The sequence below is a fragment of the Pongo pygmaeus genome, chromosome 21 (assembly GCF_028885625.2).
Source record: "Pongo pygmaeus isolate AG05252 chromosome 21, NHGRI_mPonPyg2-v2.0_pri, whole genome shotgun sequence".
Lineage (NCBI taxonomy): Eukaryota > Metazoa > Chordata > Mammalia > Primates > Hominidae > Pongo > Pongo pygmaeus.
In genome coordinates, this window is record NC_072394.2 from 56085276 (window position 1) to 56111564 (window position 26289).

Consider the following 26289-nt stretch of genomic DNA (forward strand, 5'->3'; position numbering starts at 1 on the left):
CTGTTTTTCTTTCTCAATTATTAATTGATCATCAAAGGTTGACTAGATATAGTATTGGCCAAAAATTTCCTAAATAAAATGGGCTTTATGAAATGCATTTTTTTGAGATGGGATCTCACTCTGTTGCCCAGGCTGGAGTGCAGTGGTGCAATCTTGGCTCACAGCAACCTCCACCTCCCGAGTTCAAGCAATTCTCCTGCCTCAGCCTCCCGAGTAGCTGGGACTACAGGCACATGCCACCACGCTCGGCTAATTTTTTTGGATTTTTGGTAGAGATGAGTTTTCACCATGTTGGCTGGGCTGATCTTGAACTCCTGACCTCAGGTGATTTGCCTACTCAGCCTTCCAAAGTGCTAGGATTACAGGCGTAAGCCACCACGCCCAGCTGGAATGTATTAATAATGTAACATAATCATCATTACCACTCCTGCCACCACCACCACCACCACCACCACAAAAATAACCTGTTGAGTATTTCCCATGAATTCTAAGTGTTTCACATACATTGTCTCATGTAATCATCACAATGACCCCCCAGGTATTCTCATCATTCACATTTAAGGTCACCCAGCTTGGAAGAGGTGGATCTAGACCTTGAACCCAAGCCCAAGCCACTGTTTTTGCTTTTAAGGTGCTGACAATACAATAAGGGGGACAAAAGTAACTCATAAGAAGCAGTCTACTGGTACTGAAGGACAAAATAATACTAAGTACTAAACTATGTGGTCCTGGAAATAGGTTTTGGAAGAATCATAAGGAAGATCGTTTTCATGAAGGCCACATGTAGTCAAGAAAGACACTTGAGTTGTCCCTTAGGGGAATATTAGACTTGTTTTCTACGTGTAGTGGTTATCAGGGTCAGTGCTGCTCTCCCAGCTACAACAAACACACAGAACCAAACAGAACTTAGGAAGTCTGGAGAGCTGCAAAGCAAGCAGACACCATTAGACTCCGTGTAGATTTGTTTAGAGTTTGTGGGCATTGTTGAGGTCTCTCAGGGTCTGCTGACAATCCTGTGACCATCTGCCTGGCTGCAAGGACTTCAGTTGTTTGCAATGCTTTGGCCAAGCTGAGAGCACGCGGATCTGGATGCACAGCTGCTGAGCGTGTGCTGACGGGCCTCAGCTCCTTGAGCGTGTTTGTTCAGACTGGTCTGCCTAAATCCACTCCAAAATTCTTCTGAGCCAGAAAAGGAGAACATGTGCTTTCTTTTCACATAGTATTTCTGAATGCCCATGAATATAAAAGAAAGAAAACAAAACCAAAAAAGTCTAAGATATGTGATATTCCCAAACAACAAAAAAGACAGGAAGCTTTCGGAATCAGAAATCTGGCCCTTTCTTACGGGAATTCCCTGTTGGTTTGGAGACCATGCTGGTTCTCAGAAAATTTAGATAAGGAGCAATTTTATTTCTTTGCAGCACAGTTCAACCATTATTTTCTGAGTACCAGTTGTGTGCAAGGTCCTGTGCCAGATTCTAGAGCAAGATGCTAACGGATGCAAAGACAAGCAAGACCATCAGGAAACTTTTTGGCAGAAGAAGCAGTAAAGACTTCACTGAGAGCAGGACAAGGGGGTGATTTGGAGCACTGCTAAGATGACTCTTTCCTTCTTTGTTTTTCCCCTGCCCTGGGTAATGAGCACATATTGCAGAAAGAACTTTACATAAAAGTTGAAAATGTATCTGTGTGAAAAAACAAAATAAGGGAAGGCATTATAGCATGGTAACAAAGAACTTTTTTTTAAATTTATTTATTTATTTTGAGACAGAGTCTTGCTCTGTTGCCCAGGCTGGAGTGCAGTGGCGCGATCTCAGCTCACTGAAACCTCTGCCTCCCAGGTTCAAGCAATTCTCCTGCCTCAGCCTCCTGAGTAGCTGGGATTACAGGTGCGTGTCACCACACCTGGCTAATTTTTTGTATTTTTAGTACAGACGTGGTTTCACCACATTGGTCAGGCTGGTGTTGAACTCCTGACCGCGTGATCTGCCCACCTCAGCCTCCCAAAGCACTGGGATTACAGGCATGAGCCACTGCACCTGGCCGTAAAAACATTTATTTGGAAAGCAGCTTTATGCAAGCTCAAGGTCAAGCTCTCCCTCTTGCTAAGTGTGTGACTTTTAGTAAGTTATTTATCACCCTGTGCCTCAGTTTCCTCGTGTCTAAGATGGGCATGATAATACCCCAACCTCACAGGACTGAGACAATGCAAGAAAAGCACTGAGCACAGTGCCTTGCACATAGCAAGTGCTCCGTTAATTTTTCTTTTCAATGATAGCAATAATGATAACATATTGTTATGATCATCAAGCATAGTGCAGTATCATAGAATAGAGTGAGCACTCAGTGATGGTTTCTATGGCTGTTTTTTGTGCTTCCACTGTTGAAGTATTTAACACAGTATCTGGCAACACCTGGTGACTCAAAGAGCAAGCTATGATGGTTCTAAAGCCAGGGCTCGGGGTGAAACTCTCCCTATGGGAGATCTCTGGGATTCCCCTGTTCAGGATAAACGATGAAAGGTAATGTGCCTTCTTTTCTTTTATCTCCAAGAAACTACCCTAGTCAGTTTGATCCTGCCCAAAGTGGCCATAAAGTTAAAATTCACAAAACCAAACCCAGAAGCTCAGAGGCTGCCCTGGGAAGGACACACAGTGCCCTGCAGTGTGTCTGTGTTTTTACATCTAAAGCCGTGGACGACGTACCTAGACAGAAGATGCCACGGATCTGGCCCCATGGTTTATTTTATCTATTATTATTTTTTTTTTTTTTTAGATGGAGCCTTGCTCTGTCATGCAGGCTGGAGTGCAGTGGTGGGATCTTGGCTCACTGCAACCTCCTCCTCCCAGTTTCAAGCACTTCTCCTGCCTCAGCCTCCCCAGTAGCTGGGATTACAGTCATCTGCCACCACGCCCGGCTAATTTTTTTTTATAGTTTTAGTAGAGACACAGTTTCACCATGTTGGCCAGGCTGGTCTAAAACTCCTGACCTCAAGTGATCCACCTGCCTCGGCCTCCCAAGGTGCTGGGATTACAGGTGTGAGCCATTCCGCCCAGCCTCCTTTCCTCTTGTTCACTTATTCTTGGCCCTAGCAATTCTGTCTGATCCCAGGATAAGCCTCATGCTTTTTTTGGAATTCCATCTTCTTGCTCCCATTCTCCTCCTTGTCTCTTTCATATGAATGTTTTCTATATTTCAAAGCTCTGCTCAAACACCACCTCCTCCAGAAAGCCTCCTGGTATCCTCTTTCTTTTCTAAGCTAGAAAAGAGTATGTCCTCCTCTGGGCACCTCCAGAATGTTCTCTCACTTCCTGTATGACATGTGTCAATCTGTACCTTGATTTATAATCACGTGTGTGTTAGGACTATGGATCGCACATGACAGAAAAATCCACTCAGGCCAGGCAGGGTGGCTCACGCCTGTAATCCCAGCACTTTGGGAGGCCGAGGCAGATGGATCACTTGAGGTCAGGAGTTCAAGACCAGCCTGGGCAACATGGTGAAACCCCGTGTCTACTAAAAATACAAAAATTAGGCAGGCATGGTGGCAGGTGCCTGTGATCCCAGCTACTCCGGAGGCTGAGCCAGGAGAATCACTTGAACCCGGGGGACAGACGTTGCAGTGAGCCAAGATTGCACCACTGCACTCCAGCCTGGGTGACAAAGAAAGACTCCATCGAAGAAAAGAAATGAAAAGAAAAGAGGAGAGGAGAGGAGAGGAAAAGAAAAAAGAAAAGAAAAGAAAAATCCACTCAAACCAGTTTAAGCACAGAGGGATTTTACTGGCTCCTGGGAAGGTCAAGGGTGCAAAAGATTCAGGCAATGCTAGATCCAGTGCTTAAGTGGTGTCACTGGAAATCTGGCCTTCTCCACCTGACATGGTTTGGATGTTTGTCCCCTCCAAATCTCATGTTGAAATGTGATCTCCAATGTTGGAAGTGCGGCCCAGTGGGAGGTGTTTGGGTTATGGGGGCAGATACCTCATGAATGGCTCGGTGTCCTCCCTGTGGAAATGAGTGAGTTCTTACTCTGTTGGTTCACACCACGGCTGACTGTAAAAAAAGTGTGACACCCTCCCTCTCTCTCTTGTTCTCTCTTGCGTGTCATGTGCCTGCTCCTCCTTCACCTTCTGCAGTGAGTAAAAGCTTCCTGAGGGCTGGCCAGAAGCAGATGCCAGCACTATGCCTCTTATACAGTCTGCAGAACTGTGAGCCAAAATAAACCTCTTTTCCTTCTAAATTACCCAGTCTCGGGTATCCCCTTATAGCAATGCAAAACAGACTAATACACAGCCTCTCAAATCTCCTGGAAGGATGTACTTGGATGTACTTTTTTTTTTTTTTTTTTTTTTTTTTTTGGAGACAGAGTCTCACTCTGTCACCCAGGCTGGAGTGCAGTGGTGCAATCTCAGCTCATTGCAACCTCTGCTTCCAGAGTTCAAGCAATTCTTGTGCCTCAACCTCCCAAGTAGCTGGGACTACAGATGCCCGCCACCACACCCCGCTAATTTTTTGTACTTTAGTAGAGATGGGCTTTCACCATGTTGGCCAGGCTGGTCTCCAACTCCTGAGCTCAAGCAATACCCAAGTGCTAGGATTACAGGTGTGAGCCATCAAGCCCAGCCTGCAAGGGCATAATCTTTATGTGGTAGCTCAGAAACCTCCAGCAGCCCCAAGCTGAGCCGTCCTAATAAGAAAATTTATTTTTTAGGAAGAAATTTCTCATTGGACTACCTAGGGTCGTGTGCTCATCCCTGGACCAATCACTGTGGCCAGGAGAATAGAATATGCTGATTGGCCAGACTTGGGTCACATGCCCAGCCCTGTAGCTTGGATGTGCGGTGAGCCCCACTCAATCCCCTGACCTAAAAATGAGAAAGCAGTGGATCCCCAAATAAAAATTAGGGCTGGGCTGGGTGCAGTGGCTCACGCCTGTAATCCTAGCACTTTGGGAAGCCAAGGTAGGTGGAACACCTGAGGTCAGGAGTTCGAGACCAGCCTGACCAACATGATGAGACCCCCGTCTCTACTAAAATTACAAAATTAGCCAGACGTGGTGGCACACGCCTGTAATCCCAACTACTCGGGAGGCTGAGGCTGGGGAATCGCTTGACCCCAGGAGGCGGAGGTTGCGATGAGCTAAGATCGCACCATTGCACTCCAGCCTGGGCAACAAGAGTGAAACTCCGTCTCTAAAAAAAAGAAAAATTAGGGCTGTAGCCTGAAGGAAACAACAATTATTTATGGCAGTTATACAGTTCCTACCTGTTCATTTCTTGGTAATTCATAGTGCCAGCATTGTGGTGTTCATCATAAAGTACGTGCTCAACAAAATTATCAAATGAATGAATAAACAAAGAATATGACTTTAAAATGTACCTACTAGCTTTGCACATGTCTTCCTCTGACACTCACAGTTATACTGTATTTGGCCAAGCAGAGATCACACATCATTTTGAGTATTTCTCCAGCTCTTTTAGGGAGTATCTTAGGAAACCAGACATCACAAATCCTTCCATCTGGAGTCAGAAATAATGCAGAAGATACTAATGTTTAATAATCCAAAGTGCCTAGCTTGCTATTAAAAAAAAAGTTTTTAACCTAATAAGAGAGAATTGGCCGTGACCAAGTCCTTGACCTGTCTGTTGGAATCCTCCCTTTCTAGCCATTTCTGGTCATGAAAATAGGGCAGGATTTCTGGCATCCTTTATGCTTCTTTGTTATTAAAAGCAGGATCAGTTAATAAATAATTATGATGCTCAGTTTCTAGGGAACAAGGAGATAAGGAGAGGAACACTTGAGTCTCACAAATTACATGCTATAGTATAGATTTTCACCCAGAGTGAAGAATAGCCTGGCTTTTTTTTTCCCTGTGGCATAAATTGTTCTAATTATACGTGCAAGATCCTCTATTCCCAAAGATATGAGTTGGAAGCGCTGTGTCTGTTCTTTTAATTCCAAGAAGCCTTTGCAGTTGCGTATTTCCACCCCCCTTGTTTTCAAACTGAATTGTTTCAGTGGTAGCTTGGTGTGTCAGCTTGTAAGTCTATAAAACAGTTTTATACCAGCTGGAGATTCAACATGCTACATGAATACATAACAGTGCCTAACCAAGAAGGTTTGTAATTCAGTAATTAGCTGTAATTAATGAACACAAAGTGAAGACTCATTTACAGTTTAAATTATCACATTAGCTCCTGTCACCCTCTATGTACACAAAACAGCAGGAATTCAATTATTTTTATTCTTCAAAGCTAATTTAAAATTTAAGGGATGCCATTACATGAAATAATAGGTAGGAAATGTAATCGAAATCACTGGGAACAGTTGGCCGTCCTTAGAATTAAAAAAAAAAAAATGTGATCACTGACGATTTGGAAATGTTTTTTCATCTGTGAACAGATGAAGGATTGAAATCTCTGCTCTTTTCAGTATATTTAATTTAAAAGGAGAAGCGAGTTTGGTGGTTGCGGGATCTTCATGCAGGGAGAGTCATGGTGCGTAATTGTAAAAGCAGCTGATAACTGATAATGCTGTTGATAGTAACAAGAGGGCAGCCTGGGAGACACACATTCCATTATCCCTAATGGAGCTGAGCCTTCTAAAATTGCAGGGGGTTCCTGGAATTGTCACCCATTTCTGATGCATCATTTCAGCTTGGGAGACCTTACGTCATTGTCACATTTCTGTCGTCCTTAATTCTTTGTACGTATCTATGATAAATATTCTTTCATTCATTCATCAAACGTTGACAGAGCATCTCCTCAGGCTCAGGCATTGTTCTAAGTTCCAGGACCACAGCAGTGGGGAAGACAGGCCACATTCCTGATCTCGTGGAGCCAACACTCCAGTGGGGAGAAACAGACAATAGCCAGGGGTTCTCAAGCTTAGCTGTGCCGTAGAGTTGGGGAGGAAGCTTTAAAAATACATGTGTATCAATGCCTGCTCCCAACCCCAATTAATTGAATCAAATTATTCTCACTCCTTTCTTTCATTACAACTCTTTAAGTATGCAAACGCTTTCTTAGCTCAAGAGCTGCACAAAAACAAGCTGTGAACTAAATTTGACCCACTCAAGCCATGTTGGGAAAAAACAAGACCAGCAAGTGCAAAGGCCCTGAGGCAGGTTTGGACATCAGTATTTTTAGCAGTTTTTTAGGTGATTCGAATGGTCAACCAAGGCTGAGAACCATTGTCACAGACTAACAAATACAACAAATACATGTTTATTGGTGATGAGTGCTGCAATAAAAATTAAGCAACAGAGTGTAGAAGGTAACTACAGGCTGCTCTGGATTGGGTGTTCCCCAATTTCTTGGGAAGGTGGCATGGGGAGACCTGAGTGGTGAGAAGCCAATCTTGAGAAGATCTGGAAAGTTGTTCTATCTCAGACATCAGTAAAACTTCTGCTGCTTTTACTTCTTCTTTCTTATTTTTTCATTATGACCCTTTATTTGTTTATTTTATTTTATTTTATTTTATTTTATTTATTTTGAGATGGAGTCTCACTCTGTCGCCCAGGCTGGAGTGAAGTGGCACAATCTCGGCTCACTGCAAGCTCCACTTCCTGGGTTCCCGCCATTCTCCTGTCTCAGCCTCCCAAGTAGCTGGGACTATAGGCGCCCGCCACCAAACCCGGGTAGTTTTTTTTTGTTTTTGTTTTTTGTATTTTTAGTAGAGACAGGGTTTCACTTGTTAGCAAGGATGGTCTCAATCTCCTGACCTCATGATCCGCCCACCTCGGCCTCCCACAGTGCTGGTATTACAGGCGTGAGCCACCACTCCCAGCCTCGTATTTTATTTTTGAGATAGAGTCTTGCTCTGTCACTTAGGCTGGGGTGTAGTAATGCGATCTCAGCTCACTGCAACCTCTGCCTCCCAAGTTCAAGCAATTTTCATGCCTCAGCCTCCCAAGTAGCTGGGATTACAGGCATGTGCCACCTTGCCTGGCTAATTTTTGTACTTTCAATAGAGGCAGTGTTTTGCCATGTTGGCCAGGCTGGTCTCGAACTCCTGACCTCAAATGATCTGCCTGCCTCAGCCTCCCAAAGTGCTGGGATTACAGGTGTGAGCCATCACGCCTGGCCTTTTCATTATAACCCTTTAAATGTGCAAACATTCTCTGCACTCGAGGGCTGTGCAGAAACAAATTGCAAGCTGAATTTGACCTACCCAAACCATATTCTAAAGAAAAGGATCAGCAGGTGCAAAGCTCCTGAGGCAGGCATGAGTTGAGTGTGTTGGGCTGGGCAGAAAGAAGGCCTGCGTAGGTGGTGCTTAGCTGGTAAGAAGGAGGAGTAGATGAGGTTAGAGGAATGAGCAGGAATTTAGATTTTATTTTGTATTTGATAAAAATACAAAGGAAGATTTTAAGCAGGGAATGTATGAGTGTGTGTCCGTGTGTGTAAAGGAGACAGTTCTGTACCCATACTCTCCACAGTACGTTTCCCTGCAACCGCCACTAACCTCCTTCCATGCCAGTTCCAGGAAGAAAAGGAAAAGCAAAACCCCATGTCAAAAGAATGCTGTGTCTGTTGCTTTGGACTTCTCTCTTCTGCACTTTCCCCCTCCTCTTCCCATATTCATTTTTCTTTTTCCTTTAAATAGGCCACTCGAAGCTGCACTGTCTAATTTTTCATAGGTGATCGACTGCTGAGCGGGGGCTTAGGTAGACAGAGGGAAGGTGCTGATAAGCCAGTGCACGGATTCTATTAGGGAAATGCGGTGGTAATTAATGAATCCTGCCAGTAATTGGGAAGGTGTGAGTCTCCGTAATATCGTAATGATAGTCATCCGTCTGCAAACCCCCCATCACTCTGAGGGATCGCTCATCGCTCTGTGATCTCAGACTCTTAGCCATGCAAATCTCCCTGACAGGACGCTATGTCTCTGTCTCCCTAATTGGGCAGTATAGAGTTGTTTATGGATATTGCCAGCATTTAGGCCTCAGTTGGAGGTTGTTCAAAAAGCGTTAGCAAACTTGCCTTAACAACATTGTCAAATATGTATTCCTCCGTTTCGATATCTGTTTTTAAGCCGGCAGAGGTTTGTGATGAAATTAAGTGATGCATTGTGTGCACTTGAGCTCTGGGTGTGATTGTTATTAAACCTTTTTTGAAGTAAAAACCAATTTGCAGTAATTTCTCATCCCGCTTAAGATCAAACTTCAGTTTGTGTGCAGGAACTGGATTCTTTTTTAATAGCATGTCCTCATTTCTATAGAGAACATTGAGTATGTTAATGCCATCCCAAGACACAACCATTTGCAAAAATTACAGTTTTACATTGAAACTGGTTTCTAAACATCCATCACCATTTAATTCCAAAGAAGCGTCTTTACTGGAAGCGCTTGCCACATTTTCTTGCCAATATTTTTTTTCTGCATACAAGTGGTCACCCTCTTGTCTTTCCCAAACTGGTGTGATCAATTCCTTGAAATGCCATGAAATATATATTTTGTAAAAGCCTTTATAACTCTGATAAGTGAGCTTAATGTTTCTGCCATGATGTTTAAGAGGGATCTTTCAAATATTTAGAAAACATGGGAAGTACCGTTTTAATGTATAATCAACACACTTTAAAATATTCAAATATGAACTAGGACAATTTACACTGCATCTTCATCAACTCTAAATAGGAGAAAAATTCAAGAAATTCTGGCCTCCATTTTCTTCCGCATGAAGGAAGAAAGAGATGTCCATGCAAAGGGCAACATAGATTTAGAATCCTTTAACCCCGATTCTTCCATTCATGAGCCCTGGGTGGCCTTGATTAAGCTACCTAGCGTCTCTGATCTTCAGGTCTCATCTGTCTCACCCATGCTCAAATGTCGTTCTAAGGCTTAAAGCAAGTTAATGTCTGTGAATGTACGTCATTTCCATGAGGAAGGGGCTTTGCAGTCACACCCAAGTAGCTCTGCTGGGAGAACTTGAACAAATCACTGAATGCCCTCTGAGCCATAGTTTCTGCGTCTGTAAAATGCACCAGTTATACACACTTTGTAGGGTAGGTCTGAGGAGCAGAGATAATTAGTTGAAAGTACCCATGAGGCTGGAGACCTAGACGTCTCTCCACCAATGGTGGCTACTGCCCGTTGAAACCCATGGAGAGCTAGGCCTGGCATGTACCAAGGGCATTCACGGAGTGGATGGGGGAACCAAGGCACCATCAACCCTGAAGAGAGGTTTGGAGAGAGGGAACGCATCCCTGGGAATCTTCCCTCTAGAGTTTAAATACAGTAGCCAGCCATCATAGTTTTCCCGGGACTGAGGCATTTCCCAGGACAAGGGACTAAAACCAGGATGAGAAGTCACCGTATGTTTGAACAAATCTCCTCTTCAGCCCAAGAATTGGACAGGCCATGGTCCACTGAAGCCCCAGTTTCCCTGAGAACCTTCTCCATCTTCCATTTTGAGCTCTGTTTGCTGATTAGTCATGGTTCTCTGTAGCACATTCTAGCATATTCTGGAAACTCTTAAGAAACAAAAGTTGCTGCCAGACAAGGCTCTCCTTCCACACGCGACTCCACCTCAACTCCATGGACACTAGTGAGAGAGCCACTGGTGGCTGCCCCCTTCCCAACTATGTCTCTATTAGGTGAGTGCCGGGGACAGGGGAGGAGTGGGCACCGAGGGAACAGGCAAGAAAAGGAGAGGGTAAGTCCTCCGGCACCAGTACTGCAGTGTGCTGGGAATCACCAGGAAGGGATTGAGAGAGGCCCACACATGTGGGAGGGGAGCTAGGGAAATCAATTTGGCAGGAGTTAATCACGAGAGCCCTGTCAGCATTTCAAGGACAGGCTTGTGTTTTCCTGTTCATCCGTAAGTAAACACTGAAAGCCTCCTCAACTGTGCAAACCCGCTGAGTCTTTTCTCCATGGACATTCTAGCCCGGGAAGTTTCTAGGGTATGTCAAAGTGTCCACAAGCCCCGTAACCTTTGGTGCGTAAATCACAAACCTCCCAGGGTGGTCTGCTTGGACAGCTAGGACTTTCCTACCAAAATCTTCATTCATCCCAAGTGGCCAACCAGCTGGAGTGTCTTTAAATTAAAGGTTTTATTTTGCCACTTGGCCCCCCAGTCCAACCCCTGGCTCCTTTTTCTGTTCTAAATCACTGTCCCTTGCTCCTCTGGATCTGAATGAATTGCATGTGACAAACATGTCTGCTGGTAGGCCTCTGTCATGAGCATCGAGGCCGATGTGGTTCAGTAACCTGATGCCTCAAACTTGAATAAAACACGTGCCAGGGCCTCCCATCCTTGAATGTGAATGTGCTGGCATTTCACATTATTAAAAAAATAAAGGTAGGAGGGATGAGAGGGAGAAACTTGAAGTGTAAGGAACTTTTCTGAATGCAGCAGCTACCAATTCTGGATGCAAACTGCTGTGCAGAATAATTGTCAAATGCTTGCATAAACACATAAATAAGATAAATTTATTTTCATTATTCATATTTGGTGCTCTTTCCTTCCACTTATTTATGCTTTAAACAACAGTTACAGTAAATATAACGATAAAAAAGTGCCTACAGTGGACAGGAAGATGATCAAGAAGTCCTGATATACAGCAATCCACGTTGCTTCTTTACAATCACTAACGAATCTTGACTGGAGCCATGTTCCGTTCCCATGTGAGTGATAAGCAATGATTTATTATGAAGTGTCATGAAACCGGAATGCCATACAGTGAGCCATGAGCTAGTGGAAAATGTTTTCCCTGTTTCCCAGCCTCATTACTCAAAGATGCAGTGTCCCTTTACCAAGCCTAATTTAACTGACTTTTTTGAGCACTCTACTCATTGGCAATGGAAAGTGGCCAATTCGAAGATGTTCAGGAAAGCCTGGTACCCAATGCCACAGCACTGGTCCAGCTGGTGTCTGAGCTGGCCGACAATGCTGGAACTGCAAACTGGCCAGTCTCCAGAAGTACAATCCCAAGAATCATCTCAGCTCTCTGCCAAAGCAGCAAAGATGCTAATGCACTCAGGAAATGAAACCCACCAGGGGAGAGGGAACCCAAAGAGCAACTTTGATAGCTTTGGACCTTGTATTATCCATATGTCATGCTATTGTCCTACTTGGAACATGTGCCTTGATCATGTAAGATGTATCCAAGGGCACAAGGGAGACAGCTGAGCCTAGAGGAAGACCACAGGCCTCAGAGGCAAGCCAAACCTGGTTTGGTCCCACCTCTTCCACTTACCTCCACAACCGCTATGGTAGATGCACCAACAACCCCAGTACTTTACCTGCTCTGTATTCATGCCCTTGATCATGTCACTGTGTAGTGTCCTCTCATTTGGATTCTAGGCTCAGCTATGTGACTTGCTTTCTCCAAGCAGATGTGATGCAGGCAGTGGCTTGAAAAGAGCTTGAACCTCTGCCATTATTATTACAACATACCCAGACTAGCCTGCTGGAGGATGAAGAGATATCCCTCCAGTTGTCCCATCCTTGAAACAGGAAGTGAATAGAAGGTCAGCTTTTGGCCAGGCGCGGTGGCTTACGCCTGTAATCCCAGCACTTTGGGAGGCCGAGGCGGGCGGATCACGAGGTCAGGAGATTGAGACCATCCTGGCTAACACGGTGAAACCCCGTCTCTACTAAAAATACAGAACAAAAAAAACTAACCGGGTGTGGTGGCAGGTACCTGTAGTCAGTCCCAGCTACTCGGGAGGCTGAGGCAGGAGAATGGCGTGAACCCAGGCGGCAGAGCTTGCAGTGAGTCGAGATTACACCACTGCACTCCAGTCTGGGTGACAGAGCGAGACTCTGTCTCAAAAAAAAAAAAAAAAAAAGAAAGAAAACGAAAAACAAGGTCAGCTTTTTCACTCTTCTCTACTTCCTCCTTCTTTTTTACACCTCCTTTTCCTTGGATGGGTGTTGGTGGAAAGAAGGACATGAATTCATAAATTCTCATATTGATGAAATGCAACTGCAATCCTCTCTTGCCAGTGGATGCCCCTGATAAGGCAGGCATCCAGGGACTGACTTTCTAGTGGGGGCACAAATGGGGTCTACAGAAGTCCCAGCTCCTAACATGGGAGATGAGTTCCATTCTGGAAGACTTCTAACTTCTAACCTAAACAGCTGTCCCACTCATGGTTCACCCTTCACTCTCTTGCCCCTAAGAGCCTTTCTCCCCTCTAGGGCTGGACCCCATAAGCAACAAGACAGCTCTTGACCTAGTGGAAACTTACACATTTTTTTTTCTTGCCACAGCATGGAGCATGTAGGAAGCTCAACTGCTTTCCCTTTTTCACTCCATCACCTTCCTCCAATAGCCTTTGCTCCTTCTCAATAGTCACAGAATATAGATCAGAGTCTGCTGCATAAGCATAACCCAACAGGAAATTAGATGCCAATCTCCTCTTCTTGCTGGAACCCAATCCCTTCAAGTGTTTTTGATAGGGCCACTCACCGGACTTCAGTGTTCCCCCTCCAAGAATTCCTCCACGAATTCTTCCAGTCTTTTCCTAAACAGGCTGGTGCAAGAAGGAGAAACTGATTAGTGGCCTGTTCTTCTGCCACTTAATAAATCCCATGGAAATGTGTCTGATTGCTCCCCCTTCCCTTTTTTACACCTTTTATTTTGAAATACTTTTAGACTTCAAGATAGTTGCAAAAATCGCAGTTTATGCATACCCTTAACTCAGCTTCCCCTAATGTCTTGCCTAAGCATGGTACAATTATCACAAGCAGGAAATTAACATTGGCTCAATACTAGTCACCAAACCACAGATCTTATCTGAATTTTATCCAAATGTCCTTATGCTGTTTCAGGACCTAACTTGGGCTCTTACACTGGATTTAGTTCTTGTGTGTCCTTCCCTTTCCATCTGTGACTGTCCCTCAATCATTCCATGTCTTTTATGAACTTGACACTTCTGATAAACACTGGTTGGTGATTTTGTGAAATGTCTCCCACTTTGGGTTTATCTGATGTCCTCTCATGATTGGATTGATGCTGTGGATTTGTGGCAAGTTTACCAATTATGTGCTCTCTCCTCGGTGCCTCATATTGTTACTGAAACACCAGGGGTTCCATCTGTGTCCTGTTGCTCACTGCAAATTAAAGCTAAATCACCAAGACAATGAGTATTGCCAGGGAAGAAGATTTTTTTTTTTTTTTTTTTTTTTTGAGACGGAGTCTTGCTCTGTCACCCAGGCTGGAGTGCAGTGGTGCGATCTTGGCTCACGGCAAGCTCTGCCTCCCTGGTTCACGCCATTCTCCTGCCTCAGCCTCCTGAGTAGCTGGGATTACAGGCGCCTGCCACCATGCCCCGCTACTTTTTTGCATTTTTAGTAGAGACGGGGTTTCACCGTGTTAGCCAGGATGGTCTCGATCTGACCTCGTGATCCGCCCACCTCGGCCTCCTGGAAGAAGACTTTAATGGGGTGCTGCCGCTAAGGAAAGGGGAGATCAGTCTGAAATCCATCTCCCTGATTGAGTAAAATTAGGGGTTTATATAGCAGAGAAGAAAGATAACTATGTGTAGGAAAACAGGAGTTAAGGAGGGGTAAGGAAGAGGAGTTGGTCAACAGGAAGCAGGTAGTCATCAATCATGATGAATGAGGTGTCTGGTGTCTCATTGTCCAGATGCAGTGATCTGGTAAGTTTCAGTTCCTGGATACTATCAGGGAGGCCTGAGGGTTGGTTTCCTGAGAAAGGAACTCAGATAAGACAAATGTAATTTTCTCAAGTTTTAACACTGGGAGGGTCAATTTCTGTGTTTCCTCAAAATAAACATCAGTTCTATCAGACAATTGGGCTGGTTTCAATATCAGGGGTTTCTTGATGTTGATTTATCTTATTACTGGTGATGTGAACTTTGATCACGTGGTTAAGGTGGTGTCTGACAGCTTCTGTTAAGTAGGAGGCATACAGCTCCTTTAGTCCTTAACTTTATGTCATTCACCAAAATGTCATGAAACAAGAAGGTTTCACTCAGTATCCTGTTACCCTAGCTGTGTGATTTGGGGCATATAATTTGATGTTTCTCTGGACCACATATTTCTCTTCTGGAAAAGGAGACTAAAAATAACCACCTTTCAAGATTGCTGTAAAGATTAGTGATCATCCAGGCAAGATGACAGATGGCCTGGTAAACCCTCAAAAAATGGATACAAAGAACATCTTGAGTAATTTGCACACATTATCACCAACTCTCACAAAAAAAAAAAAAAAAAAAGATGTATATAATCATCACCTATTTTTGGAAAAGAAACCTGGAACTTGAGGCTATGTGACTCCTCCAGTCATGTCCCTCCCCTGTATCAGAGTCTCTAATGACTCATCACCCCCCAACACTTTACTGTGGTCCTTCCCAGATCACTCCAGATTACCCTTTTAATATTAGTAACCACTCTTAACCCCTGGAAGGCATGATTAACATGTGGTCCCTGGAGGCAGAGAGCCCTAGGTTCAAACCCTAGCTGGGATATTTTGTGCCTGTTCTTTAGATTCTCTTCTCCTTTCCAAAGTTTCTAACTCATTGGGTTGTTGTGAAAATTAAGTAAGTAAATAAAAGTTTTCAGCATAGTGACTAGCAAGTAGTAAGCACACAATAATTATATATGAAATGGGTGGTAATTACCATTTACTCATTCATCAAATATTTATGAGGCACCCACTATGTGTCAGGCACCATTGAAGGCTGTCAATAGTGACTGAACAGGGCAAGAAATGTCCCTGTCCTCATTGAGTTTATGTTACAGTGGGTAAGATAGACAAATAAGGAAACAAGTAAGTAATATACTACCACATCTCTTAAGCAATGTGTTGGTTAAATGAACTCACCAACTATTCCCCAAACAAGACTGTATCCTTATGCTTGGCTGTTCTTTCCACACAGAGGACTACCTGCTCCATCTTCACAATTAAAATCCTACCCCCTTCTTCAAGGCTTAGCTCAGCCTCCATCAGTTAATTATTCATTTCTTGATTCTTTAATTAGATTGATTACTATCTTATGGGTCTGCTTCCCCCACCATTAAGAGTGTCCCAATGCTATTATTTATGTACACATTAATCACCACCCCCATGAGCCTCCAGAGCAGCATTTACTTCCCTTTGGCAACATTGATTTACTTTTTGTTATGTGGTTTGCATTCTACTTTCTTCACCAGATTTTAAGTTTTTTCTCTAAGGGCAGAGACCACCTCTACCTAATACACTTACTGGGTGGGACCCTCTTAATGGGCCTAGGGCCTGATATAAATAGGTGCTCAAATGTTTATTGTTTGAAGAAATACATCAATGAATGAACATGTCTTAACCTTCTTGCTGAATTGTGATTCATAGAAGGCACTGGCTATGCCTTACTCATTTAATATTTGTTTAAATGAACTGAGACACAGTAGTATTGAACATATTTGCTCCACTAATTATTTTGCTTGTGCTTTTGGCCTGATCTCTCTTTTGATGTCCCCATCTCCCCTTCTTTAAAATACATCCTTCCATCCTTAGATAGTTTTTTGCTACATTGCAAGAATTATATGATGGTAAAAGAAAGAATACGTGTAAAGCATTTTGATTGCTTTGGCAATGAGGTGCTCCAAAAATCTCAGAGATCACGTTTTGTTGCCAGTATATAGTCCCCAACTTTTCTTGAACTCATGCAGGATCCACAAGAATGAGCCATTTGCCTTTATTCTATTATTGTTTATGATTTCGTAAGGCATTATCACTAATTTTACTGTAAAGAAGACTCTAAAGACCACTATTTTTTTGAGGCAGGGCCTTGCTCTGTCACCCAGGCTCCAGGATGGAGTGCAGTGGAACAAACATGGCTCACTTCAGAATCCACCTTCTGTGCTCAAGCAGTCTTCTCACCTCAGCTTCCTGAGTAGCTGGGATTACAGGCATGTGCCACCACACCTGGCTTTTTTTTTTTTTTTTTTTGAGACAAGGTCTCACTGTGTTGCCCAGGCTGGTCTTGAACTCCTGTGCTCAACCAATGCTCCTGCCTTGGCCTCTCAAAGTGCTGGGATTACAGTCATGAGCCACCACCCCTGGCCCACATTTTTCTTTCTAGTACCTATGCAGGCTGCCAGGAAAAGAAAAACAAAAGGTGCCAAGTAGTGGCTTTAAGGGTTTATTTATTGTTTTCTCTTTACAATGTCCACTTTTCTCTCCTTAACACTACTTTCCAGTCTCAGAAGCCCAGAGGGAAAAAAAAAAAGACCATGAATCTTCCTCTCCCAGATTCAAGTACACACTTTGGAAAACAGATTGGAAAACCTTTCTGAAAAAAGTTGACTGAAACTCCAAACCAACATGCCATATTGTTGATGTTGCTCTTGAAAATTGTTAAAAAGCTGTTCTAGATAAAGAACAGTCTCAAGTTTTTGTACAGCATACACATAGTACAAGGGTCCCCTATGATGATTCTTCTTTAGGATGAAATGTAATTTTTTCAATTTCTGGTTTATAACTCTCTCAATCTCAAAGTTGATTGATTAAAACACCTAGTTATGCAACAGAGAATAAAGCACTCATATTTTTATAAATTATATGGACCAAACTATTTTGGAAATCATATCTATTGGAGACACAATATGCTGGACTAAAGCGATAATTATTTTATTCTCAATGTCTGTGCTAACCTCAATGACTTAGAATGCTTTGCTATATTTTGCCTCTATGCCTCAACCACACTGGCTTTCTTTTAGCTCTTGAACAAGCCAAACTGCTTCCTGCCTCAGGACCAGATATTTTGGGACTTCTCTTAAGAATTCTATTTCCTTAATTCTTTATCTGGGTAACTTAGTTTTATCCAACTCTTCAAATCCTGGCACTAAAAACTCTTCTTATAGAAGCCTGTCATGACACTGTCTCTCTTCTCCAAGATACACCCAGCACACATGTAGACTAGATTAGAACCTCCTGTTATTCTTTTTCATACTTTTCTCTATCATGCTTCCCTCCATTATAATATTTGTATTATGTGTGTGAATGTCTGCCCCAAGTCAGTTTCCTCACTAAACTATAAACTCCGTAAAGCTGGGATCCTTCCAATTTTGATCACCATTTGGTACAGTAGGAACACAGTAAAGATTCAATTGGTATTTGTGGAATGAATGAATGAATGGTTTTGCTAGTAGAGTCTGGGGGGACCTAGATGAGAAGAGCCTAGAAAGCAGGTCAAATCCAAGGCTAGATAGACTTAGTGTTACTCAAGAAAGGGTAGCCTGAAAATAAAGATTCAAATTATAGTCAAGAATAGTCAAGACATGGGCAAGACAAGAGTGCTGTCATCAAGTGTGAAGAACAAAGGGATGTCAGTAACCCCAGATGGCTAATGAAGGGGACAGGAGCAGCTTCAGCTGCAGTTCATGCAATGGGTCTAGGCAAGTGGCTTAAGGCTGAACTGTGCACAGCGTAAGGGGCTTAGAGGACCTACTTTATGTGGCCCAGGGGCCAGACTTAGAGTTCAAGGGAGAATTTGAGCCCATCTTTTATTAGTTATAAGAATTTAACATCATCTTTTATTACCTACAAGAACTAGAGCAGGCCAGGCGTTGTGGCTCATGCCTGTAGTCCCAGCACTTTGGGAGGCCAAGGCAGGTGAATCACTTGAGGTCAGGAGTTCAAGACCAGCCTGGCCAACATGGTGAAACCCCATCTGTACTAAAAATACAAAAATTAGCTGGGCATGGTAACATGTGCCTGTAATCCCAGCTACTCGGGAGGCTGAGGCAGAGAATTGCTTGAACCTGGGAAGAGGAGCCTGCAGTGAGCTAAGATCATGCCACTGCACTCCAGCCTGGGCGACAGAGCGAGACTCTGTCTCAAAAAAAAAAAAAAAAGAACTAGAACAAATCAATCACTGTATCTCTCTGAGCCCATTGGTTTCACATGCAAAACGGGGATATATATCAACACATACCCCTACAACAAGATAGCATAGTATAAAACAATATTATGTGTGTGAAGGTGGTACATGTTTCTTCCAAGTTCTACTCAGTTCTTCTAAGAAGCTTCTACTCAGACATGAGTTCGGCCTGTTGTTTGTGTTTTTCTCAAGGAATGTTTAGTGTTGTATTGCTGTTAGATTTCTGCCTTATATATCCTCCATTGACTAGAAGCTTCTTGAAGGGAAGAAGCATGTCTTATTCACCGTAATTCTGTTGAACTTCTGGTAGCACGCAGGTTGAGTCGGGGGATAAAAATGCCAGGCCTTTAGGGGTTTGATGCATGAATGAGGACCATGGGACTATAAATCAGCTACAAGGCTCCATGTGATCTCTCCATAAGCATCCACTCCTTGGAAGCTATCTGACTTTATTCATCTGTATGGCACACAAAAGAGACACTTGATAAATACTGAATGAACTGATGAATGAATGAATGAATTTGCCTTTGGTTAAGCATAGCAATAAAGAAAATGAAATTTGACTTTGTCTTCTAGACTTTGAATGCCTCTGCCAACAACTAAATATCTTCCAGGGAGGGCAGATGGCGGCCTGTACAATGAACAATTTAATCTTTAGAAAATGGAACAACTTTGCCAGCAAACTCCATTTTTCTCTACGAACACATTGTCAATAACATGTGCTCTCAAATATGTGGTGAAATTGATGACTGGGCCCTGATTTATAGAAACAACAACAAATTAAATGATTACCTTTCTCTTTCCTAGCTTGGGGTCCTTCAGACCAGCCATGAATTTTTTTTTCCTGTGCTCTAATAATAGAGGAGGTTTAATTAAAATGCTCCATTGTGTGATTGTGTGTGGAGTGGAAGGAAAGCAAAATGTCCAGGATATCTTAATTTAAAACCAGGAAGGGAAAAGCCACTTATGTGATAATGAAGATTAACACAGGGAGCCGCTGGCTCTCCCTTCTCACATAAAAGCAGATATTGGGGGAATCCTTCATACAAACATTTCTTGTGACCACTCATTTAGCGTCTCGTAGGAAATCTTCTTGATTTTGGACAAACTTGAAGCTTTAGATTTGCTTGAAAACAGGCCAGGGTAGGGGAGGGATGCCCAGAGAAATGGAATTCTCCAAACAGTAATCAGGCTACATGTTTGGGACTATTCCTGGGAATTACAGACTGGTTTGGAAGAAGTTACCCTCCTAAGACCTCTTCTTCTAGAATGGTGGCTCTGAACTCCTACTTGGGTCAAGAGCCTTTTTGAAAATATCATGAGAGCTACAGATTCTCTCTCCAGGAAAATCAAGTCTACCTATAACTTCATATACACACATGCACCAAAATGCTAAATTCTGCTTACAATGTCATCTCTTGTCTTTGCCATAAACTTGAACAACTTGAGTGAAAATTGCTACTGAAAATTCCAGGCTTCACCAACCTTTCCGTGATGCTTATCCAAGATTAAGAACTGCTAGACTTAGAGGACCCTTGGTTTCTTTAGGCCACAAAACTGCTTAACTGTCTTAGGCTGTGGACTTCTTTGGCTGTCTGATGAAATCCGTTGAGCCCTTTAAAATGTCTTTAAAGGCTGGGCGTGGTGGCTCACACCTGTAATCCCAGCACTTTGGGAGGCCAAGGCGGGCAGATCACAAGGTCAGGATTTCGAGACCAACATGGTGACACCCCGTCTCTACTAAAAATACAAAAATTAGCCGGGCGTGGTGGCAGGTGCCTGTAGTCCCAGCTACTCGGGAGGCTGAGACAGAAGAATCACTTGAACCCAGGAGGTGGAGGTTGCAGTGAGCTGAGATTGCGCCACTGCACTCCAGCCTGGGTGACAGAGTGAAACTCGGTCTCAAAAAAAAAAAAAAAAAGTCTTTAAAAACTAATGTCAAAAACATTAGTTTTAAACATTTTAAACTAATGTTTAAAAACATTTGTTTTTAAAGACGTTTTTTAAAAGGTACTTAGGGTTGAAAAAATCATTGAAATACAGTTATCAAATATTAAAGAAACCAATTTGTGATATAGGAATATGTAAACTTCTTTACACACATTAAATAACATGACCAGCACTACAGCTAATCACCCCCGAAATTTCAAAGTAATCATGAATACACAATGTTGCAAGATATTTGCAACTGTAAGGTGACATAAAATATCTAAGACATTTTGGTTTAAATATTGGTGATAAAAATCAATGCTGTAACTACTGTTGTGATTTGGTTTCTACATTCATAACTGGAGGAACTGCTGAATGTCAGTTAGAGATTAGTGCAATTTGAGGTGCAATTTCCTTTCCCACACAAGTTCATGGATCCCCTGAAATCTATGGTGGATGTCAGGGGAAGGTTCCCTGCTAGGGTTTCCTCATGGTGTGGAGATGACCTGATACACCTGTGGCTCCCCTCTCACTCCACCCTCAAGCCTACTTCACGTCATCTTTTTTTCTCATTATTATTTACTGAAATATCTCCTAACTAAAAGGGAATTGATGTGAATATAGCATATATTTAATTGCCTTGACTCGAAAGGTGTAAATCAAGCATCCACCATGCCTATGGTGCAGGGGCAGTTAAGGGTAGAAGAAGAAGAAAGGTCTTTCTGTTGAAAGCCTATTTATCTAGAACATACGCTACAAGAAGACAAGGACCAAAAAAAAGCCACCTTGTTTCTGACTGAATGTCTAGCACTTAGCCTGGGTTGGGTGCAGGAAAATCTCTCAACATGTACTTATTAGTCAGTTGGCAAAGAGTAAGATAGACCTTTCTGAAGTGTTTAATCTGAATACTCAGCATCTTATGGATGTCTCTGCCTACAGATTTGTTTGTTTGTTTTTTACTATAAAGTCTGCTTTAATACATGAAATTAAAAAAATATAAAGTATATGGGAGGCTGTGCATAGGTTATATGGAAATACTATACTTTTTTTTTTTTTTTAAGTATTTATTGATGATTCTTGGGTGTTTCTTGGAGAGGGGGATATGGCAGGGTCATAGGATAATAGTGGAGAGAAGGTCAGCAGATAAACACATGAACAAAGGTCTCTGGTTTTCCTAGGCAGAGGTCCCTGTGGCCTTCTGCAGTGTTTGTGTCCCTGGGTACTTGAGATTAGGGAGTGGTGATGACTCTTAAAGAGCATGCTGCCTTCAAGCATCTGTTTAACAAAGCACATCTTGCACCGCCATTAATCCATTTAACCCTGAGTTGACACAGCACGTTTCAGAGAGCACGGGGCTGGGGGAAAGGCCATAGATCAACAGCATCCCAAGGCAGAAGAATTTCTCCTAGTCAGAACAAAATGGAGTCTCCTATGCCCACCTCTTTCTACACAGACACAGCAACAATCTGATCTCTCCTTCCTTTCCCCACACTTCCCCCCCTTCTCTTCAACAAAACCACCATCGTCCTCATGGCCCGCTCCCGATGGTCGCTGTCTCTTCGGAGCTGTTGGGTACACCTCCCAGACAGGGCGGCGGGGCAGAGGCGCTCCTCACCTCCCAGACGGGGCGGCCGGGCAGAGACGCTCCTCACCTCCCAGACGGGGCGGCCAGGCAGAGGCGCTCCTCACCTTCCAGAGGATGGGCGGCCAGGCAGAGACGCTCCTCACTTCCTAGATGGGGTGGCGGCGGGGCAGAGGCTGTAATCTTAGCACTTTAGGAGGCCAAAGCAGGCGGCTGGGAGGTGGAGGCTGTAGCGAGCCGAGATCACGCCACTGCACTCCAGCCTGAGCAACATTGAGCATTGGGTGAGCGAGACCCCATCTGCAATCCCAGCACCTCGGGAGGCCGAGGCGGGCAGATCACTGGAGGCCAGGAGCTGGATAGCAGCCCGGTCAACACGGCGAAACCCCGTCTCCACCAAAAATACAAAGACCAGTCAGGCGTGGCGGCGCGCGCCTGCAATCCCAGGCACTTGGCAGGCCGAGGCAGGAGAATCACAGGAGCCCGAGGCAGGGAGGTTGCAGCGAGCCGAGATCACGGCAGTACAGTCCAGCTTTGGCAACAGAGGGAGACCGAAAAAAGAAGGAGAGGGAGAGGGGAGAGGGCAGAGGGCAGAGGGGAGAGGGGAGAGGGCTGATTGTTTGTTTTATTTTATTTTTGGAGACAGGGTCTTGTACTGTTGCCCAGGCTGGAGTGCAGTGGTGTGATCATTGCTCACTGCAGCCTCGATCTTCTGGACTCAAGCAATCCTGCTATCTTAGCTTCCTGAGTAGCTGGGACTACAGGAGCATGCCACCACAGCTGGCCAATTTTTTTTACAGGAGGAGGGGTCTTGCTATGTTGCCTAGGCTGGTCTCGAAATCCTGGGCTCAAGCATTCCACCCACCTTGGCCTCCCAAAGTATTGGGATTATAGGCATGAGCCACCACACCCAGTTAGACCAGTTGAAAAGAAAGAACCCACTGTTACCTAGCGATAAGTCACTCCCATGGGTATTCAAAAAGAGCTATTTCCAAAGAGGCAAGGAATAGAAACTTTTTCTGTCAAGGGACAGATAGCAAATGTTTCAAACCTTATAGACCACAGTTTCTGTCAGGACTACTCAATTCTGCTATTGTAGCAGGAAGGCAGCCACAGATAATACATAAATTAAAAATGTGCATAGATGTGTGTCAATAAACTTTATCAATAGACACTGAAATTCGAATTTCATCTAATCCTCATGTGCCATGAAATATTATCCTTCTTTTGATATTTTTCAATCCTTTGAAAATGTAAAAACCATTCTCAGCCATATACAAATAGGCAACAGGTCAGATTTGACATGAGAGCCATAGCTTGCCAACTCATGGAATGGAGGTTGCAGCTCTGAATTCATTCTTGGTTGTTGGTGAGTTGGTTTTGACCAGTCTGGGCTGGGCCTCCATCCACTGACACTGGCTTTGATTATGTTCCCTTCCATGGCCCAGAGTCTCCCCACTTTGGGGACTGGTGACTATGGATGCTTGGCCTGGATATGTATTCCTCCAGGTCCCCATGTGGCTGTCCCTTTCCCATCCTTCAGGTCTTCATTCTGATGTCACTCCCTCAGAGAGGGCTCCCTCTCCTCTTTCTCAAAGTAGCCCCATCAGAACTGAAACCCTCCCAATTGTCCCATAGAACTGATGGTTATGGTTTCTTTTGAGTAAACATAGAAATTGACTCTCCCAGTCAATTTGAGAAATGTAACTTTCTCAAGTTTTAAAAAACTTTCTTTAAAGTTTTTTAAAACTTGAGAAAGTTTCATTTGTCTTATCTGAGTTCCTTTCTCTGGAAACCTACCCTCAGGCCTCGCAGACAGTATCAAGGAACTGAAACTTACCAGATCACCACATCTGAACAATGAGACACAAGACCTCTCACCCATTATGACTGCCTGCCTGAGTGACCACCCACTTCATGTTGACCAAATTCTCTTTCTTACCGCTCCCTAATTCCTGTTTTCCTTCATGTAGTTACATTTCTTCCCTGCAATATAAACCCCTTATTTCTCGTCAGTTGGAGAGATAGATGAGATTGACCTCCCATCTCCTGAGCTGCAGCACCTGATTAAAGCCTTTTTCTCTGGGAATACTTGTTGTCTCAGTGGTTGGCTTTATGTGTGGTGAGCAGTAGGACATAGACTAACCCCTGGCTTTTCAGTAAAAATGCCCACACCTGCACCACTCAGTCCCATCACCCTGCTTATGGTCTTCACAGCACTCACCTCATCTGACATGGTCTTGATGGCTTGCTTGCTCACTGTCTTCTCCTCCCTCTGGAATGCAAACTTACTAGAGGCAGAGGTCCTATCTGTCTTGTTCCTTGGTGTGTCCTCTGTATCAAAGCGGTACCCAGTAATGGGCCTGAAGCAAATGTTTTCCCAATATTTACTGAAGGAATCTGTGTTCACTGGTAAGTCTAGAGCAAAAAATACACAAAGTTTTGCTACTTCACCTGGTCTAGTGGTCATTGGGCATTATTATTTCATAAATGTATACTAATAATTTTAGTAGCAGTTGAATATGTTTTTCAAATAAAATCTTCTACGTACCCAATACATAAAACAGATGAATATAAATGAGAGTAAGAAGTTCTAAAAAGACTCTCTCAGACACACACTCCTGCATGCCCTTGCTGGAAATTTCTACATCCCCTTCTCTTCTGAGAAGCTCTCTTAAAGTCCTTCTTCTGGTCTAAAATTAACATCTGAGATTACTCTTCTTCATTAATTACTTCATGTTTACCAGGAAGCTAGTTCTGCTCAGTAAGAGATGTAAGTTATGGAGGTGACAATTTCCAACAAACTCTTTTTGAAACGTCCAGGGGATTTTCTTTCCCAAACACATTGGTAAACCTATTCAAAACTGAATTCTAAAAAAGAGCTATGGCCCAGGAGCAGTGGCTTATGCCTGTAATCCCAACACTTTGGGAGGCCGAGGAAGGCGGATCACTTGAGGTCAGGAGTTCGAGACCAGCCTGGCCAGCATAAAGAAACCCCGTCTCTACTAAAAATACAAAAAAAGAAAGAAAGAAAGAAAAAAAAACTAGCAGGGCATGGTGGCAGGCACCTGTAATCTCAGCTGCTTGGGAGGTCGAGGTGGAAGAATCACTTGAACCTGGGACGTGGAGGTTGCAGTGAGCCAAGACTGTGCCATTGTACTCCAGCCTGGGTGACACTGCAAAACCCTGTCTCAAAAACAAAACAAAACAAAAATTCATTTTCTTATAAGGACACCAGTCAGATTGGATTAGGGCCCATCTTAACAGCCTCATGTTTACTTAATTACTTCTTTAAAGATTCTGTGTCAAGGCAGTCACATTCAGAGGTGCTGGGGCTTAGGGCTTCAACATAAGAATTCGGTGGGGACACAATTCATACCCACAACACTGGCCTCCACACTGTTGGTCAATAAAGCTTTTGTTGTTATTCCTTTACCTTCCCTACTGCCGCCCTGCCCCAGCCCCGGCTTCAGAAGGAGCAGCTTGTAGCTATGGGAACCTTCCATGCAACTTCCCATTAACTTCATTTAGCTTCATTTATGGGCTGTGCTTGGGAGGACTGAACATTTTCTAGTAAATGTTATAAGAAAAGCATTTAAAATACATATCATAGCTGCTCAACAGCTGATTTGGGGGTGGAGGAAAGCCTTGAACTACTTTGAGAAAGAAAGCCTGGTTCCATGTTTTTGCAGTGCACAAATAGGATGGCAGAACACATGCTTGGAAGCTCCCACCAGAAGGTCACATGGGCCAGTGGTTAAGGAGCAGGGGTGATGGGAGCAAGCAAAAAGGGATCCAAATCCAGGTTCCACCTCTAATAACCATAGTGACCCCAACCACTTGTGGTCCCATGAGCCAGTTGACCCTTCTGCATAATGGTCATGCTGATCATCCCCATCTCTCTTTTGTTGTGGGGGCCTCTCTGTTCATGTAAAGTGCCTTAC

General features: G+C 43.6%; 1 protein-coding gene and 1 long non-coding RNA gene across 2 annotated transcripts in view; one reads left to right on the forward strand and one right to left on the reverse strand.

Moving 5' to 3' along the window:
- TSHZ2 (teashirt zinc finger homeobox 2) overlaps positions 1-26289 on the forward strand; it is a 514929-nt gene that overhangs the window by 462575 nt on the left and 26065 nt on the right. The window lies entirely within an intron of this gene.
- On the reverse strand, positions 9292-24756 carry LOC134738896 (uncharacterized). Its single transcript, XR_010125128.1, has 3 exons — positions 24570-24756; positions 19120-19291; positions 9292-13482 (listed from the first exon to the last, which is right to left on the reverse strand). It is a non-coding gene; the product is annotated as an uncharacterized LOC134738896 (long non-coding RNA).